The sequence below is a fragment of the Lissotriton helveticus genome, chromosome 6, assembly GCF_964261635.1.
Source record: "Lissotriton helveticus chromosome 6, aLisHel1.1, whole genome shotgun sequence".
In the NCBI taxonomy this organism is placed as follows: Eukaryota; Metazoa; Chordata; class Amphibia; order Caudata; family Salamandridae; genus Lissotriton; species Lissotriton helveticus.
Genome location: NC_136067.1, coordinates 1,701,202,694 through 1,701,221,183, shown reverse-complemented (window position 1 = coordinate 1,701,221,183; position 18,490 = coordinate 1,701,202,694). Strand labels below are relative to the sequence as shown.

The following is an 18,490-nucleotide window of genomic DNA, read 5'->3' as shown; positions in this document are numbered from 1 at the left end:
GATTGATCCCTACTGGAATATTGCATCTCAAGTTTTTTACAAGGTCATTGAATATTGTCAAAATGCTGATTTGTACGTTTTTTCACAACACTCCTTTGTGATTTTTTTGTCATAGTTATGGAGATATCAGCTGTAGAATTTCTAGTTCTTGAGACTAGGTTTTCTCTCCACCCATGCTGCCACAGCTGTGGACGCCCCCGGCATTTTCGAAGGTACCCCACAACATGTGAAGTATACATGTGTGACCCAAATCACCCACACTAATTACACCCCCAATTACCGCCTTTAATTTCTGAAATGCTTGTATAGGTATATGCCATTATGGGTAGTGGGCTTTGGTGTGGGCCTGACCAATCTTTGCATGCAGACATGAAGACCCTGTAAAGTACTCCTGCCTTTTGAAGTAATGTGGGATCCCCTGTTAAGTGAAACACATTGGCACGGATGAGCTGCACCTGAGGGAACTGAGAATGTATGTGTACATTTGATTATCAGTATCAGTAGATCCAAGTCACATATACAAGATTATGTAGCTTAGTTGATATGCCTACAACGACTAAAGGCTAAAGAAGTCTGTTTTTTGAAAGTCCGAATCATTCAGTAACTCATGTGGCACTTGTCAAATATGGCAGCTTTGAGTACCAAGGTGAGTAGTAGTTGGAAATGTACTAAACAAAAGAGTTCCGTGTGGTAAGCTGTACAGTCCAGTTGGAGTTCAGTCTACGATACTGTATTCCAACTGGACCAGAGCGGTTACCATGCAAACACCACATTGTTGATGCCACTACATAAATCCAAGTGGAGACCTGAGATTATGTCTCTCCATAACATTTGAACTACGTTGGCTGCATGAACCTCTCCCAGACACTCCCAGACAATGCACTTAGGAATAAAAAAATATTCAGAATCTGATGTGACCACAGCAGTTACTAGATAACTTGAACTCCCAACAATTGGATTCAGTTTTCATTCACTCCAATCAGTTACAGGAACTTCACATTACATTAGCGCACTTGACAATAGTGATTCTCTTTCCCTACTCTTAAACCAATTTGACTCCATCATACCTTGAAAAGATCCTATCGGCTAAACACATTTTGGTTGTATATGGATAATGCACTGATACACATGGACAAAGTGAAATGAATTACTATATATTACCTATGCTTAGTGTTTCTTATATTACCACACACAAACAATGAGGGACACGTTTTAAACTATGTCTAAGGGAAGTATTTTATACTGAGTGTCTTATTACAGTCCAAGCACATATACTATGGTGCAAAGCAGCCTAAAGTGCACCAGCGCAGGGTGAGAGAGCATCAGTGCTGCATATTACTGAAATAAATTGCTGTACTGCTCTCTTCCACTCATGCAATGAAGCAAATCAACTTTTGTTGCTGCACAGCCTTGCATGAAAACTAATAAACTGGTCCCATTATGTCAATGTCTTATCACCAAACAGAGGTTCAAATGATCTTCATGTTTCCTTCTTGCACTGACCACACCACTGTTTCCCCAACCCACATTGCCCATGCAGCTCAACAACATTGACTTGTTCTCCCCACTCCCCGCCCACTCCTCATTTGCATTGCAGTCCCTCCCATCATCTTTATTTATTCTAAAAAAGTCTTTCGGGAGGGTTCGCCAGTTACAAATAGCCACCAGGCCATTTCTTTCTCTTTATTGTTTAGCATAACTAGTAACAATTTTTCAAATTTTGGTAATGTTGCTCATTAAAGGCAAATCCAAAAGTCAAAACCCATAGACTTTGCCGAGGCTTGTTACGAATGGTTTCTGCAAAAGTCAACCAAACATTCTGAAAAGTCAAAGTTTTCTAAGAACGTCTTCTGTGTGAAGGATCTCATATCTGGCTTCCTTTATTTGGGTTTTAGTTTTTGTAACTTCCCTTCCCCATCACATTTCCCCATCTTTAGGCACAGTGTTGGTTAAGACCTTTTGATTTTACTAAAATGATATTTATAATATATTTACATAATGCCACCTCTCTTCATCCATTGGTCTGTTGGAGTTTCATTCCCATTTTGCTCCCACCCACCATAGCATAAAGCCTGGGGCAATGAGTCAGCCTACTTCAACCACTGGCCAAATTCACTTTGAGTAACTGCATGTAGCCCTTTCACGTGGAGCACATCCGCACACAAGAAGGTTCCTATCGGTAAGACCTCCAACCCTCGGTCTAGGTCCACTCTCTCCACGCAGCTCCACTGTGCTGTCTCTTGCCTCCAGACCTGACCTCCTCCTTGGGAGGTTTGAGGCTGCTGCCCGCTCCTGCGCCTGCTGCCCGCTCCAACTGGGACCAGACTGCCTGCAACCACCGTAACCTTTCTCAGCCGTTTTGTTTCTTTTATTATTCCCTTTTGTGCTACTGTTATAGTGCCCATCTGTGTCTTGCTCTGATTCCACCACTGTTTTTATTTTCTCGTGCCTGCCTGTTCCTTTTGCCTTTTGCCGCTGCTGCCCCTGCGGCCCCTCCCCCCTGGAATTCCCCTCTGGAATTCCCCTGCTCCCGCCTCGCCACCCTCCCACCTCCCCTACTTAATGGCGGCCGATGGTCGATGGTCGATTGCACAGCGGATGCACGGAGCGGGCGCACCGCAAGAGAGCTGAAGGCGCGCGAAAGGCAAACCCGTCTGCGCCCGTCCGCGGCCAGTGCCAGAAACCCTGGTCCTCCCACTACCCATCGCTACGACACCACCATGCTTCCTCGCACTCAACCCTGGAAGGCTTAGACAATGCCAACAGGCCTCGCCGAACACAACCGAGGGCCAGTTCTTCTGCCTCCACTGCCGCCAGACCCTCACCCTCACCCCGGCCTCCAACACCATCGACACCAGCACCGGCGACACCAGCACCGGCGACACCCTAAAATGCATCCTCCTCAACATACACTTCGTACACAAACACGCCATGGAAATTTGGAACCTACTCCACTCTCTCTCGCCCGACATCGCCTTCTTCACAGAGACCTGGACCAACGCATCCTCCGCCCCCAACATCAGCACCGCCATCCCAGACGGATACAAGATCCAGAGGAAAGACCAGCCCAACCACCCAGGAGGGGCCCTCGCCATCACCCACAAGAGCACCCTCTGCCTCACCACCTCCAGCAAAACCTTCTTCTCCGCCAAACACTTGCACTTCCAGATCCAGACCACCCCCAAAGCCACACTCCGAGGAACCCTCGTGTACAGACCCCCCGGGCCGAACACCCTTCGCCGCCACCATAACCGACTTCATCGCACCCCAGACCATTGCCTCAACAAACTACATACTCATTGGAGACCTGAACTTCCACCTCGACAACCCCAGCGACCCCAACTCCACTATCCTTTGTGACAACCTCGCCAGCATCGGACTTAAACAACTCGTCAACACACTGACCCACAGAGCAGGACACACCCTCGACCCCATCTGTGCGTCAGGAAACAGCGTCCAATTCAGCCACACAAAGCAGCCGCCATGGACCGACCACCACTGTGTACACCACGCCATCAACAAACCCAAGGCACCAAAACCAGCCCCACGTCCACCACGAAGGGACTGTAGTAAGGTTACTGATGAGCAACTTAACTCCACCCTCACCCGAGACAACCACACCTGGGTACCTGGCGCAAACGATGCAGCAAGAGAACTCCACACCTGGATCACCAACTGTGCAGACAAGCACGCCCCGCTATGTACCCCTGACAGGCAACGCCCCAGGAAAGCCGCCTGGTTCACCACCACTCTCCAAGAAGCCACACACACCTGCAGACGCCTGGAGAAGAACTGGAGAAACACCAAGACAACCGAAAACCACACCACCTACAAGGACGCCATGACGGACTACCACAACGAGATCAGAGCCACCTAGAGGAACTTCATCCACAATAAAATCCTGGACAACTCCACCAACTCCATGGAACTTTTCAGTGTCATTCAAAAATGTACTAACCCACGCAGTGAAGCCACAGACATCACCCCATCCCAAGACCTCTGCGTCAAGATTCAAACCTATTTCCACCTCAAGATCAAAAACCTCTACGACAAGTTCATCGACCATCCACCAAACCCCACAGATGGCCCCCAGAAACACCTGCCAGCCAACCATATCAAACTGGAGACCGATATGGCCGAAGACACCACCTCGACCAAGAAAAGCATCCACTCGGGGGCCCCCAAAAACCCCTGCCCCCTCACATCTACCACAGAGCCGCAGCCACCATCTCACCTGAACTACAACACACCGTCAACACCACCTTCAAAACAGGCACCTTCCCAGACGACTGGAAGCACGCAGAAGTCAGACCCCTGCTGAAGAAGCCCACAGCTGACCCCACCGACCTCAAGAATTATCAGCCCATCTCGCTCCTCCCCTTCGCAGCCAAAGTTGCAGAGAAAACAGTCACCATGAAATAGACACGATTCATTGAAGAGAATGCCATCCTCGACCCGTCCCAATCCGGATTCTGAAGCAACCACAGCACAGAGACCGCCCTACTCGCCGCCACAGATGACATCCGCACCCTCCTGGACCAAGGCCACTCCACAGCCCTCATCCTACTCAACCTATCAGCGGCCTTCGACACCGTCTCCCGCCGCACACTAGTCACCAGACTACACAACGCAGACATACAAGGAACAGCCCTGGACGGGATCCGATCATTCCTCACCAGAAGAAGCCAAAGGATCAGACTCCCACCCTTCCTTTCCGACCCCATGAAAATCACCTGCGGAGTCCCACATGGTTCATCCCTGAGCCCCACCCTCCTCCACATCTACATGGCCGCTCTCGCAGCCATCCTCTGACAAAACGGCCTCAACATTGTATCCTACTCCCACGACACGCAGCTCATCCTCTCTCTCACCAAAGACCCCACCACTGCCAAACTCAACTTCCAGAAAGGAATGCAAGACGTCGCAGTCTGGATGACCAACAGCTGCCTGAAGCTCAACGCTGAGAAGACAGAAGTCCGCGTCCTCAGTACCACCCCTTCTGCATGGGACAGCACCTGGTGGCGGACAGCCCTCGAAAGCCCACCTACCCCCTCAGACCACGCCAAGAACCTAGGCATCGTACTCGACTCATCACTCACCATGAACCGACAGGTCCCCGCCGTCACCTCCAGCTGCTTCAATACCCTCCGCATCCTCCGCAAGACCTTCAAGTGGATCCCCCCAAGTCAAGGAAGACAGTCACCCACGCACTCATCACCAGCAGACTGGACTATGGAAACGCACTCGACGCCGGCATCAACAAGTCTCTACTCTGCAAACTCCAGACAATACAGAACACCACCGCCAGACTCGTCCTCGGCTTCCCCCATCACAAACACATCAGCCAACACCTACGAAGTTTCCACTGGCTCGCCGTGGAGAAAAGAGTCACTTTCAAAATCCTCACTCATGCCTACATATGGCTACACAAAAACGGACCCAAATACCTCAACGACAGAATCAACTTCCACGTACCCAAAAGAAACCTCGATCTTCCAACTTCGCAATGGCCGAAACAGAGCCACAGCAGGCGGAAGATCCTTCTCTCACATTGCAGCCAAGACGTGGAATGAGCTACCGACAGACATCAGACGCACCCTCTCCCTGAACACCTTCAGGAAGACCCTCAAGACCTGGCTCTTCGGCTAAACAGATCTGTGGACCCCCCCCCTCCAGCGCCTTGAGAACCTCACGGGTGAGTAGCGCGCTTCCAATTCCCTGATTGATTGATTGGTGCCAGTATTTTTGTTTTTACTTCCTTATTACTTTAGTGTTGCCTTTTTTTGTAGAGACTCTTGTAATAGCAGGGCACATTCTACCAGATGAGAGCACAGGGCAACTTCCAGATTTATAAGATCCTGTCTTCTTCAAAAGCTGTTTTGAATTCCATTTGAAGCGGCTTTTTTTTATATGATTGCTGCTTTTTTACATCACACCAAAAGCTCAAATGAGCTCAAAATATAAGAGCATGACAGTGCACTATCTTTGCAACCCTCTCTGTCTGTCACTCCTTCTTTATATCCTTATTTCCTTCCTTCTTTTCTCGTTTTTTCTTTTTTTCCCTTTTTTTCTTTCTTGCTTTCCTCTTTCCTCCCTTTTTTCCTTCTATTTTCCTCCTTTTGTCCTCTTTCATTCCTTCTTTCTGTTCTCCCCTTTTCTTTCATTCTTTCTTTCATGACTTTCTCATTCTTTCCTTCTTTTCTATTTTTTTCCCTCCTTCTTTCTTGCCTTCCATTCCCTCTCCCTTTCTTTCTTGTCATCCTCTTTCTTTCTTCATGCCTTTGTTTTTCTTTCTTTTTTCATTCATTATTATGTTTTCTTTCTTTAATCTCCCTTTCTTACCTTCTTTCCCAAAAGCTAGTGGCTGGCAGCCAATGTCAGACTGACAGGCTTTTTTCAGTCTGTGCTAACCCAGACCTTTTGATTTTACTAATATTACGTGTATGACGTAGTTACCTATAGGGATTTCAGCCAGACTTAGTCCATTAATCTGTGGTTCTGCAATTCACATTTTTCTTCCACCCATCACAGCATGTATCAAAGGGCAATGTGTCAGGCCACCTCAGCCATTGGCTGACTTCTTTATGAGTTACGGCTTGCTCCCTTTCACGTGACATCAACACAGAAAGTAATTCCCTTCAGCGCCAGGGAGTACTATGGCAATGAGTGTTTTTTTGACAAAAAATATGTTTTCCTTTAGCCAATGCTTTTGTTAAGATTGATTGACAAGAGCTCGGCAGCTTCATGAACAATAAAGTTTTACAAAAACCATGGCAAAACAAGGATTACCAAAAGACTGGTGGGCAGCACCAGACCTATTGCTTTCTAAATGCTTGTTCTCACAAGCTGTGTTTTTCCATCAAGAGAAACAAAAACAATATACAAGTTAAAGATGTTCATTTCAAAGTCAAATCAACTTTATTAGCTTTCAACAGAAGTCATAAGAGCAGACAATAGTCATAAAAGAAAAATATAATTCTAAGCTTTATAAAATCAATCTATAAAACCTGTTTTTTTCCTAATTTACAAAGCTTTATGCAAATATATCGTGACAGAATGACAGATCAGTAAAAAACCAGCAGAGAAACACCTAGAAAAACAGTTTTTTCCTAAAATGTATGACTTTACACAAATAAATTGTAACCCGAATAGCATATCGGTAAGCAGGGTAACATTTGCAAGTACAAAAAAGCAGGTCAGTATGGCTTATAATCCAAATTATGTAAGATTGGTATAATAAAGCGTCACCTCAAGTCCTTAAAAAATTTGCAGAAAAAGAGAATACTTTGAGCAGAAGAATAATCACATGGGCAATTGGTTAAAATGTTTGACCAGTCGCTGGGGGTGGAAAACGGTCGAAAATACCAGACCTGAAGCGGGTCAAAACAAACTTTTTGGGATGTTATGCACATACATTAATTATGGTTGGAGGGAAAAAGTAGTCAGAATCAGTTGATTCCTAGAAACACTCGGTTTGGTCAATTCAAGCGACAACCTGGCTTCCTCAAACAATGCAAGGCATATCCTATATAGAACTTTTCATGACACAAGCTGCAATGTTTTAGGTTTAGGGCATTTAAAAATGTACAGGTGTCTTAGGTCACAAAAGTTCTGTTTGAAATACTTCGGCCAGGGTATTCGAAGAAATGGGGACAGTATAAGGCAATCCCGAATCAACTTGGGATTACGATCTTTGTCATCACTGGTGCAAGCTATATTCCATAATAAAATGGAGCGGGCACATGATAATTGAGCTAGGAAAGACATCCCCAATTCTGAATGGCAAACTTGGGACAAACTGCTCTGGGGGACTGACAGTAAGGTTCCGAAAAAAGAATTTGCCAACATCTGGAAACTATTGATATCCCAAAAGCCCCAGAGCTTAGCCCCCTCGCAGCCATCACACGCCAACACAGCCTCAACATCATCTTCTACGCCGACGACACCCAGCTGATCCACTCCCTCACCAACGACCCCGCCAGAACCAACCTGCACGAAGGGATGAAAGAAGTAGCCGAGTGGATGAAGAACAGCCGCCCGAAACTGAACTCAGACAAGACGGAAGTCCTCATCCTTGGATCATCACCATCTGCCTGGGACGACTCCTGGTGGCCCCCGGCCCTAGGCAGCGCACCCAAACCAACGAACCACGCACGCAACCTGGGCGTCATCCTGGACTCCTCCCTGTCAATGACCAGACAAGTCAACGCCGTCTCGTCTTCATGTTTCAACATCCTACGCATGCTCAGAAAGATCTTCCGATGGATCCCCACCGAAACCAGGCAGACGGTCACCCAGGCACTTGTCACCAGCCGACTGGTCTGCGTAAACACGCTCTACACCGGAACGACAGCAAAACTGCAGAAAAGACTCCAACGCATCCAGAACGCCTCTGCACGACTCATCCTGGACATCCCCCGCCACAGCCACATCTCCGGACATCTGAAAGACCTGCACTGGCTCCCTGTCAGCAAAAGAATCACGTTCCGCCTCCTCACCCACGCACACAAAGCCCTCCACGACCGAGGCCCCAGGTACCTCAACAAACGCCTGACCTTCTACACTCCCACCCGCCAACTACGATCGACCAGCCACGCCCTCGCCGTCGTTCCACGCATCCGAAGAGCCACCATGGGAGGAAGATCCTTCTCCTACCTGGCAGCCAAGACCTGGAACTCCCTGCCCATCCACCTCCGTCTTACCCAAGACCACCTCTCCTTCAGGAAGCAACTCAAGACCTGGCTGTTCGAGCAGTAGCGGACCCCCCCCCCCCACCCCAAGCGCCTTGAGACCCTCCGGGTGAGTAGCGCACTATACAAATTTCCTGATTGATTGATTGATAAAGTGCTGTAGTTATGCATTTGGCCTTGTGTGTAGTAAGCATTTCACTGACCAGTTTAATTGCCACGTTTTTGTGAAAAATTGGTCACGGCAGCAGTTGATTTTACAAAATGTAGTTTCCTGACATTAATTGCAGCCTTCCATGTCCAGCTCTGTGAAAACATAGCCTGAAGGTACGAGAAAGAAGAAGTGTGATTTAACTTGGTGTTATTGGTGTATAAGTCACGGCACCTCACTGTGCCCTTCCAGCACTTTGTAACAAATGTCTTGTCCAGGTTGGTGATTGACACAGGTCCTGCATGTATTCAGTGAAAGAGATCAATAGAGATACAGCATTGCCTGCGTAGAGTAGGACTGGGATTGGCTAATGAGTGATCTGAGGGAGGTCTTGCACCCTTTAACCAAGAATGGTCCCAGGTTTTTAATATATAGGGTAAATAAAATGGGAGCAAGGACGCATTCCTGTCTCACCCCCTGTTCACCGCGAACTGTGCCATACATTCTCTCCTTAGGTCATAGCGAACTCTGTGCTGCTTTCCAAGTACAAATCCCCTAGGAACAAAATTATAGAAGATTCTACACCTAACTGTTCTAAAATGGACCATAGAGAGAGTGAGAGAACACTCCACGATCACCGGGGTATGCTTCAGTCAGTTTATATGCTGACTAGGGGGCAGATTAGGATACCGTTTTTTCCGTATCCTCCGGGCCGGCGGAAGCCACCGCCGGCCCGGAGGATATGGAAAAACCGCAGCGGACCCACCAAAGACCCACCGCCACATTAGGATGGCTGGTGGGTCCAGGTTTACGTCCGCAGCTTTTCCACCGCGGTTGGCTTACAACCGCGGCGGAAAAGCCCTAATATGGTGGCGGTGTCTCTCAGACACCGCCAGCCATATTAGGATGCCCAAAAAGAAATGCTTTTCCACGGCGGGTTTTCCGCAGTGGAAAAGCATACGGAGCTTCACTGCGGGGGCCCGTTGCGGGCCCCCTGGGTGAAGGGGGGGTACCTATGGTACCCCCCCGGCATTTGTATGCAGTAATCGGCAGGCACCGCGCGGTGCCTGACGCTTTCTGCATACAAATGCAATGTATGCATTTTTAACATTGCGGCGGGTGCAGCTTGAAGCTGCAGCCGCCGCAATGTTAAAAATAGAGGATGCGACCGCCAGGGTGGCGGTCACATCCTAATTTGAGAGGAGGGAACTCCGCAGGTCATGCGGAGGTTCCCTCCTCCTCGATGGTCGCGGACGGACTCAAGGTCGTCCGCGATCATAATGAGCCCCTATGTAATAATGGCGCTGGATTTCCCCAGATAGGCATTACTGATCTTTCTAGAGGAGATGAGGGAGTTTGGTGAGGCCCCGGCTTCTGTATAAATCTCAACAAATCCCAGGCCCTTAATCTCTCAGTCCCACCAGAGACTGTGGCTCATCTAACCTGCAGTTATTCTCTGTGGTGGACGAATGGTCCTCTCTCATATTTAGGAATTCAGTTGGCGCCCGCACTGGAGAATATCAAAAATCGTAATTACCAAGCCCTTGTTAGACAGGTGAGGGCAAAACTTATACCCTGTTTCTTTACCCGGACGAATGACAGCCTTAAAGATGACTGTTCTACCAAAAATTATATTTCTGTTTCAAACTCTTCCTCTCCAGTCTCCATCAGGGTCAATACAATCTCTCCAAGAGGCAATATAGCGCTTTGGATGGGCGAATGCATATCCCCGTATGAAGCGAGAGCATATTTGGTGCCCTTCAACGGAGGGGAGATTGGGTATCCTGAGTTTGCTCCATTATTATTATGTGACACAGCTCCGCTTCTTGGCCGAATGGTCTAGAGCGGAATAAGAGAAGCACTTGTTATTCATGGATCTGGCAGTGGCCAGAAACCCACTATGGAAAATTTGTACCTCGAGCACATCATCCACATGGCTTATATCTATCCCTAGTCACCAAATGAGTGCAAAAGGTATTGGATGGGCAAACGGTGCGTAGGGGCCTCTCATCTTTCCCTTCCCGTAACTCCAGTAATGTGAATTTCAGACTTTACACCGGGACTCAACTGTGTCTCATTCAAGGTGTGGCAGGGCACAGGCTACTGCTTTACTTAGCTCTTTTTTTGACGAAGAGGGACCCATATCCTTTGACAGACTCCTGGAGGACATTATGATCCCTGAGAATCAGAGGCTTCATTATTTACAGATTAGACACTGGCTAACAACATTTGAAAAATGGCTCCTTACCAAACACAATGACAAACACCTTATCACAGACTTGTATGGTATGCTCCTTCCAGAGGCACCAAGATCAAAATCTCTGGCACAGGTCAGCTGGGGAGGGGAGTTGGGTTGATAGCTGACATCTAAGGAATGGCAGGTCATATAACATAGAGCGCGTCATGTAGTCCGCAACACAGGGAGCATAGAAACTGCCACTAAAATTGTTACTTACTGGTATTTGACTCCCGCTCACTTGAATAAAGGCAACCCGGTTCGTAGCCCGGGTTGCTGGAGGAGGTGTGGCTTTCCTGAGACCATTCTGACCATTCTACACATTCTGTGGGAATGCCCCATGCTGGCGCATTTTGGGATAAGCTCTTGACTGACATCAGTAAACATCTTAACTCTCAACTCTCCCGTTTTCTGGCCTACACCAGTCTGGGTCTTCCAAAAGCATTCACATTCCCGCTTAAGGGTCATAGCGGCCGGCATATTAGCTTGGCACTTGGGGCGGCACATCAGGCAATTGTGGAGTACTGTGGGACCGAGAGATTGCTGACACGATTGGATTGGTTACATCACATTTGGCATGTCTTGGGGATGGAGAAACTCACACTGACATTACCCATACAAGGGGGCTCGTACCAGAAATTATGGCAACCTTACCGAACACTTCTATCTCGAAAATTTGCGGAATTGACTTTCCTCCATATCTGCGTTTGCTCCAATTGACCAATAAGGAGACCGTATCGCAAAGGAGGAATCCAACCATGCAGTCCGACATTCTTTTACTGCTTTTACTTCTAATGTTTACAACTTGCTGTTAGCGCCCTGAAGAGTGGGGGGTGGGTGGGGAGGGAGGTGGATTGTTGGAATTGTTATTTTGTTGCATTCTTGTAAAACACGGAATACAATTATCAGTGCCATGAGGCTTGCACAGGTCAGCTACTGTAAACTCTTATTTTCCACAGTAAAAATCTATTTGAACCATAAAATGGACCACAGTTTGGCCTGATTATTACAATCAAATGTGCTTGATAAGTACGCAAAGGCGAGGAAAAGATTGCCTTGCCTACCCGATGTGTATTTACCAAAATGCAAATTCAAATTTAGACACTGTTCAATCTTCTCTAGGTCTTGGCGAAAACCAACCTGTATCAGATAAATTATTATTACTTTCCGCCCACTCCACTAAATGATCCTGCCTAAGACCTTAACAAGGGAATCAAGTAAGGAGATCGGGCGGTAACAGGCTGGGCTCTCACGATATCCGTTTTTTATAGATCGGAACTATTAGGGATACCGTCCATAAACACAGCAACCCTGAAATTCCAAACACATCCAGAACAGCGCTTAAATTGGAGCCCCATAATGGAATATTGTCTTTATAAAGGTCTAACAGAAGGCCAGCAGGGCCGGGGGCCTTGCCACACTTACTACGCATGAGAGCCCTGTTTACCTCATCAAGGGTGAACCCCAAATTAGTTACAGATCCCCCTGGATGGGGTAGCAAGTGGGGCCACTGCTGTGAAGAAAAGGAGATGAGTTGGAATGAATTTTGGCAAAATGTGTCACCCAGCCTGCTTTAGTTATATATAGCTATCGCCACATGTTGAGCCTCATCATCACGCAGGAAAGGGGAATAATGGTGTGCCAGAAAGTTGAACATTCTCCATTTGTACTAGCTTCAATTATATTAAGTTACCCTTGAATTTCCCTCCAACAAACGGCCCTTGGTGAGATGTTCAGTGATTTTTGTAAAGGAAAGACAAACCTGCAAACTGTTTTTTCAGTTGGTAAAAAGTAAGTTAAGAAATAACTAGCACCTTCTTATTTCTCAGGGAAACGTTCTTCGTTTTTTTTTTTAAAGTATTTTATATAGCGTGAACTTGACACAAAGGTATCAGAGCGCTTTACATGAGCACAAGTTAGTTTACAGCCGGACACATGTATTTTTGGTAGGCATGGGGAGATTAAGTGATTTGCCCAGAATCACAGGATGTTCTTGCTGGGATGGAGCTTCGAGATTGACCGCTCTAGCCGTTAGGCCACATCCTCTCCCCTTAGTCTTCCCCCTCTTAGTTTACATAAGTGAAAATTACCTGACGTAGCATAATTGTTTAAAATGTTTTACCACTCCGCCCTCCATATTGTTAAGCCAGTAAGTCATATGCATAAACTTAATAAAAATATATTTTTTAAAGACATATTAGAAATAAAAATTGCAAGACTGACAGTTTATCTTATTTTAAATTATACATCAACCTACAATAATTTTGGGAGAAATTATGAACGTGAAAACTGTAAATATCCATGTGATCTTTTTTCTCATGTTGATGGTAGAAACATACGGGGAGAGGAGTTGGCCTAAGGGCTAGGGCGGTCAACCTTGAATCTGGGGAACTGGGTTCGAGCCTCTGCAATGACGCTGAAAATCCTGTGAATCTGGGCAAATCACTTAATCTCCCCGAGCCTAACAAAAATTAATGTGTCCTCATGTAATGCAACTGGTGCTATGTAAAGCGCTCTGATACCCGATTTGGGTCAACTTCGCGCTATATAAATCTCTATAAAAAATATATATATGTTAATCTCTTTTAGTGGAGAATTTTTGCGCCAAAATAAGAGAAAATCCCCACATGAGGTTGCCACTTACTTTAATTTCAAAACAAAAAGCAAATTAACATTTTTTGCCAGAAATAAAAAATAGTAGCAGGTATATTGTATAAAACATTTATAGCTTTCAAATGTGAGGAATTACAAAATGTTCTAGTCCCTCCGGGTGTGTGCTTATGAATCAGTTTTTATCAGAAGCTTTTGTACCCATTCTTTTGCAATGCTCCACCCTCTAACAGCGTCAAAACTTAAACTCAGAAGTGAGTAAGGAAGGGGTCACAGAATAACTCTCTTAATTTTAGATATGTCCTGACCTGCAACACTGAACATCACTAATGCTGTGTTACCCCTCCCCCATGTAAATAATAGATTCCCCTGAATCAGACATTGAATGGACTGGAAATTCTGGAAGATTAGAGATTGGCAGCTGGGAACCATTAGACCGTTAACTACTGCATGGGTGGCAATTTCCTAACTCAGGACTCCACCAATAGCTATTACATCAATAGCGGTAGAGCACCTGTTTAACCGCACAACACTCATGGCTTACTGCCTGGCAATGATTCTAACTTGTATTGGCTCTCTGCTCCTGCTTAGTTTGTCCATCCACTGCCTTGCATCATCTTTGTTCTTTTTACCCATCCCATTTACTCTTTTTGGGTTTTACATTGCCCTTGCACCTTCTGGGTGTTTGTTTTCTTGTTTATGTGCTGTTTGTCTGCAATCTGGCTACTGCTGTTTGAAGAAATCCCTGGTATTTGGCATCCGGGGGATTAGGACTGGTGTCCTGGTAGATGTCTTTCTCATCATCTGTCTCACCCTGGATCAGGCCAAGATAATCAACCAAATTGTGGGGGACATCTCACTGTGCATGTTTATTGACTGTTCGGTACTTACCGTATCTCTCAAGACCTCACTTCAACTCCAGTACAGTCACCAGTCCAGACAACATATTTCTGATGATGCCACCACACAGCAAGAACTCCTGCATTTCCCCTTCCACCTCCCCATTGTACCCTTCTTACTCTTGCAAATAATTCAATCTCTCAAAACTGCTGGAGGGACTCTGGGATGGCAAGGGTGCCATCACCCATTTGAATATTCGAGGGATTTACTGGTGGATGTTGCTTTCCCCAAGCAGGCTCATTAGGATCTCCATAATCAGCTTGACTTAAGAGGAGATGGGTGAAATATTGCTTTATTTCTCCTTACCTCACAAAAGTGTGCGATTGCCATTCTTTGTTGAAAACATGTTACATGTTTCATTACACATTTTATTCAGGATCTTGAATGTCATAACATTTGATTGGCATGTACAATGATTGGTGAAATGATAATATTGATGACCTATTAAAGATACACCTGGAGCTGTCACTAAAATGTTTGGTGAATGTTATCAACGCTTGTCACACGCACCGTTCATTGGCCGGATTTCAAAGTGGTCTTGAATCCAGCATTTGATAAGGCACCTGTGAAGAACTCCAAGGTCATCACAGCAGCAAATGAGCTACTGGCTAGTGCCTGAAACTTTAACGGCCATCTGGGGTTTGGCAGAGCATGTGTCTGTCATCTAAGGTGGACGATGACTGCACCAAAAAATAAGGCAGAACTGAAAAATTGTGATGTACCCTCCTCGGATCTAAACTTCCTTTTGTATGAGCAGAAGAGTATATAACTTTACAGGACAATGGCTAAACACAATTTAGGGGCCCAGAGGACATGAGAGGTAAAGGAATACCGAGACACATTATATCTTTTATAATATTACAACATAGGCTTGACCTTAGAGATCTCTCACTGGAAGAGAAAACATTGCGATTATGTTGGAATCTGAGCCAGCGCAGGGCGGGAGTGACGCATCCTTACGCCCCTTAAATCCCGTTGGGGATGGTTACAGCACTGCCCCATGAGGGAGACTGGACGTCATTGTTGGAATGGGAACAATCTGGGGTGCAGGTGCTGGGGGATTTGTACGAGGGCGGCGAATTGTTGACATACCAGGCCTTACAGGAGCGATACGACCTCCCTAGAGGGGGATTCCTGGTGCATGCTGCCCTGGTGTATGCACTACAGAAACATTGAAAGGAGGGATTAGCAGAGCCCAAAACAACTATGGCATGTCAATATGTCGTGATGGCAACAGGCACGTTTAAGGCAGTTACATGCCTGTATCGGCGAATGCTGAATGCGGGATTGCCGCCACTAGACACATTGCGATTGAAATGGGAGATAGGCATCGGGAAGCCCATCCCAGAGACTGCCTAGAGACATATTCTGCGCAGGGCCTGGAAAAGCACTGGAAATGCACGATTCCAGTTGGGGCACTTTTTTATATTGCATAGAGCGTATCTTACGCCTGGTAAGATTAAAAAGTACTTCAAGGTTGACAGTGCTGCATGCCCCAGATGCACAGCGGAGGCAGTGGAGCTCGAACATATGCTATGGGATTGTCAGAAACTGGGGTATTATTGGTCTGACATAGGAAACCTACTAAATTCAGTTACAGATCGCCAGATAGTTTTTGACATAGCCATGTGTATATTGCATTAGTTCCCCCATACCTCCAAGACAAAAGTAACAAGTAAATTCATAGATATGGGGCTGTTGTTAGCAAAGCGTGAAATTACCACACACTGGAAATCTAAGGAGGGTCCTAGCAGCAGGAGATGGAAAGAAGAACTGATTAAATGGGCTGGCAGTGAAAGTGTCATTCGGTTTCAACAAGTGAGATGCTTGAATAATGAGAAAGCTCTGGATTCAGCTGAGGCTTGGGAGGGGCTGGTGCAATCCATACCTGACCGGCAATAGGCTAAGGATACATTTAAGGGTGCTCCCCACCGAGTCAAGAGTAAATATCCACTATAGTAAGGACTGGTACTCAACTATACCGTGATACCCGCAGTGGAGGCTGCAAGCGCTCTGAACACACTGGTGATGGGGGGAGCGGGGAGGGGGAGGGTATTGGACTGGGTTTGGGGTGTAATAACAGATAGTGTTGATTATTGTAATGCATAGGGTTGGGTTTTATCATAAGTGAGGTGCAGTGGGAACGTTTCCTTTCTTTCACCTTGGAGGAGTGAATTATTGTCATATATCATGTATGGTACTAACTTCTGCTTATGGACACTTGAAAGGGCTATGTATGTGGGGGTTCGCCCTAACGAATATTCAGTGCTTATTAGGATGAAAAATCAATAAAAAAATGTATTAAAAAAAAGACAATGGCTAAACACCATCTTAGATAGGAAATCTAAGCAGCAGCGGCCCATGCAGGTAAGAGCCATGGGGCCAGGTGTGGGGATTTCGATGGATAATGACAAAGGAAAATTAATTATTTATTTCATTTTCCCTCATCATCATCCATTGAAATTCCCCCCCCCCCCCCCCTTCACCGCCCCACTGCTCTTACCTGCACAGGCTGCAGCTAAGGCAGCACAAGCAGGAAACACAACTATCTTAGTTAGGAAGGGTTATATAACCCTAGTCACGCCCACAGTCACAGGAAAATGGAATAGTGTTTTTTTTATGGCCGGTACAAAAAGAAAGATCAATTACTTGAAATCTTGTATTTGATTCATCTGGTGTATATGAGTCACCATGCCACCCTACTCCAGCATGGCATTTTGGACTGTGTGTTGAGCAGTTTGTGACCAACGGAATACAGCCTCAAGCAGGTCAATACTATTTTACAGTCTTGAGCAAAGCAAATGGGGGAAACCATTATTCATGCATTACACTCCACCTTCATGGCACCAAGGCTGCTCTACAATGAGTTTAGTCTGTATATATAACACACACAATTATAAAACTCCGTGCACATCAGGTTTTTTTTGTTGTTGTTGATAAAACAAAATACCCTGTGTAGCCAGCAGAACAAAGTTGGTGGCCGCTCAGCAAAGTTCTCTGACCACGGTGAGGAGTCTTCCAACAGGGGAATGGAAACCACAGTCTCTGCTGACAGGTTAGGCCACCAGACAGGCCCTAAATGACATTATTTGTTATGCTGATATGAATAAAGGTAAACATGTTATTGTTAAATAATTTACCTTTTATGTAACTCCTTATAAATCTTCTTCACTTGTAAACCACTACTTTATTATAAAATATGTGCTCACGAAGTTTAGAGACAGCTTCATTCCTAACATTACAATATCAGATTATTTTGTTGTATTACTGGAATGGATTTTATCCTATCTCACCCTCTAACAAAAACCCTTTATCTGACATTCCTAACTTGTGGACATATTGAGTACTTCATTGATTCTAACATCAAAGAATTCAGGTTCATTATTAATAATGAAGCCATCTCGCTAATAGTTTGTTGGGAAGCACTGAAGGCCTTTTTGAGGGGTATATAAACTTTTAAATGCCCAATCAGGTTAAAAAATAGGTCAAACAATCAAAACAATACCAGATGTAATAATGCCAGTGTAGGCAGTGGGTTGCTACTATGCACCTTTGGCACTATTGATCTGGTCCAAGCATAGAAATTCAGAATTACAAAGGTGCTTGTTCACAGAGCGTAGTCAATGCTGCTTTTATTGTGTTCAAGATTATATAGTTTATTACCTAAGGGTACTAATGAATGGCAGAAAGGAAAATGTGCAGTGGCCTTAGCTCCAGGGTTTCTGATGTACTGCACGCTGATGCTCTACTGCTTGTAAAAGGTGATACAGGACACAGTTCAAGGGACCAGCGAATAAACAGTTTAGTCAATGTTCAGCCTCACATGGTAGTGTTTAGATTTGAGTTTAACGTATGGGGTTGTTCTATTTTTATAACAGTTTTTATTGTATTTTTGATTAATATAGA

At 45.7% G+C, this 18,490-nt stretch overlaps 1 protein-coding gene across 13 annotated transcripts in view; it reads right to left on the bottom strand.

Moving 5' to 3' along the window:
- LOC144763708 (uncharacterized) overlaps positions 1-18,490 on the bottom strand; it is a 2,434,724-nt gene that overhangs the window by 1,014,287 nt on the left and 1,401,947 nt on the right. The gene's annotated exons all lie outside the window — the stretch shown is intronic.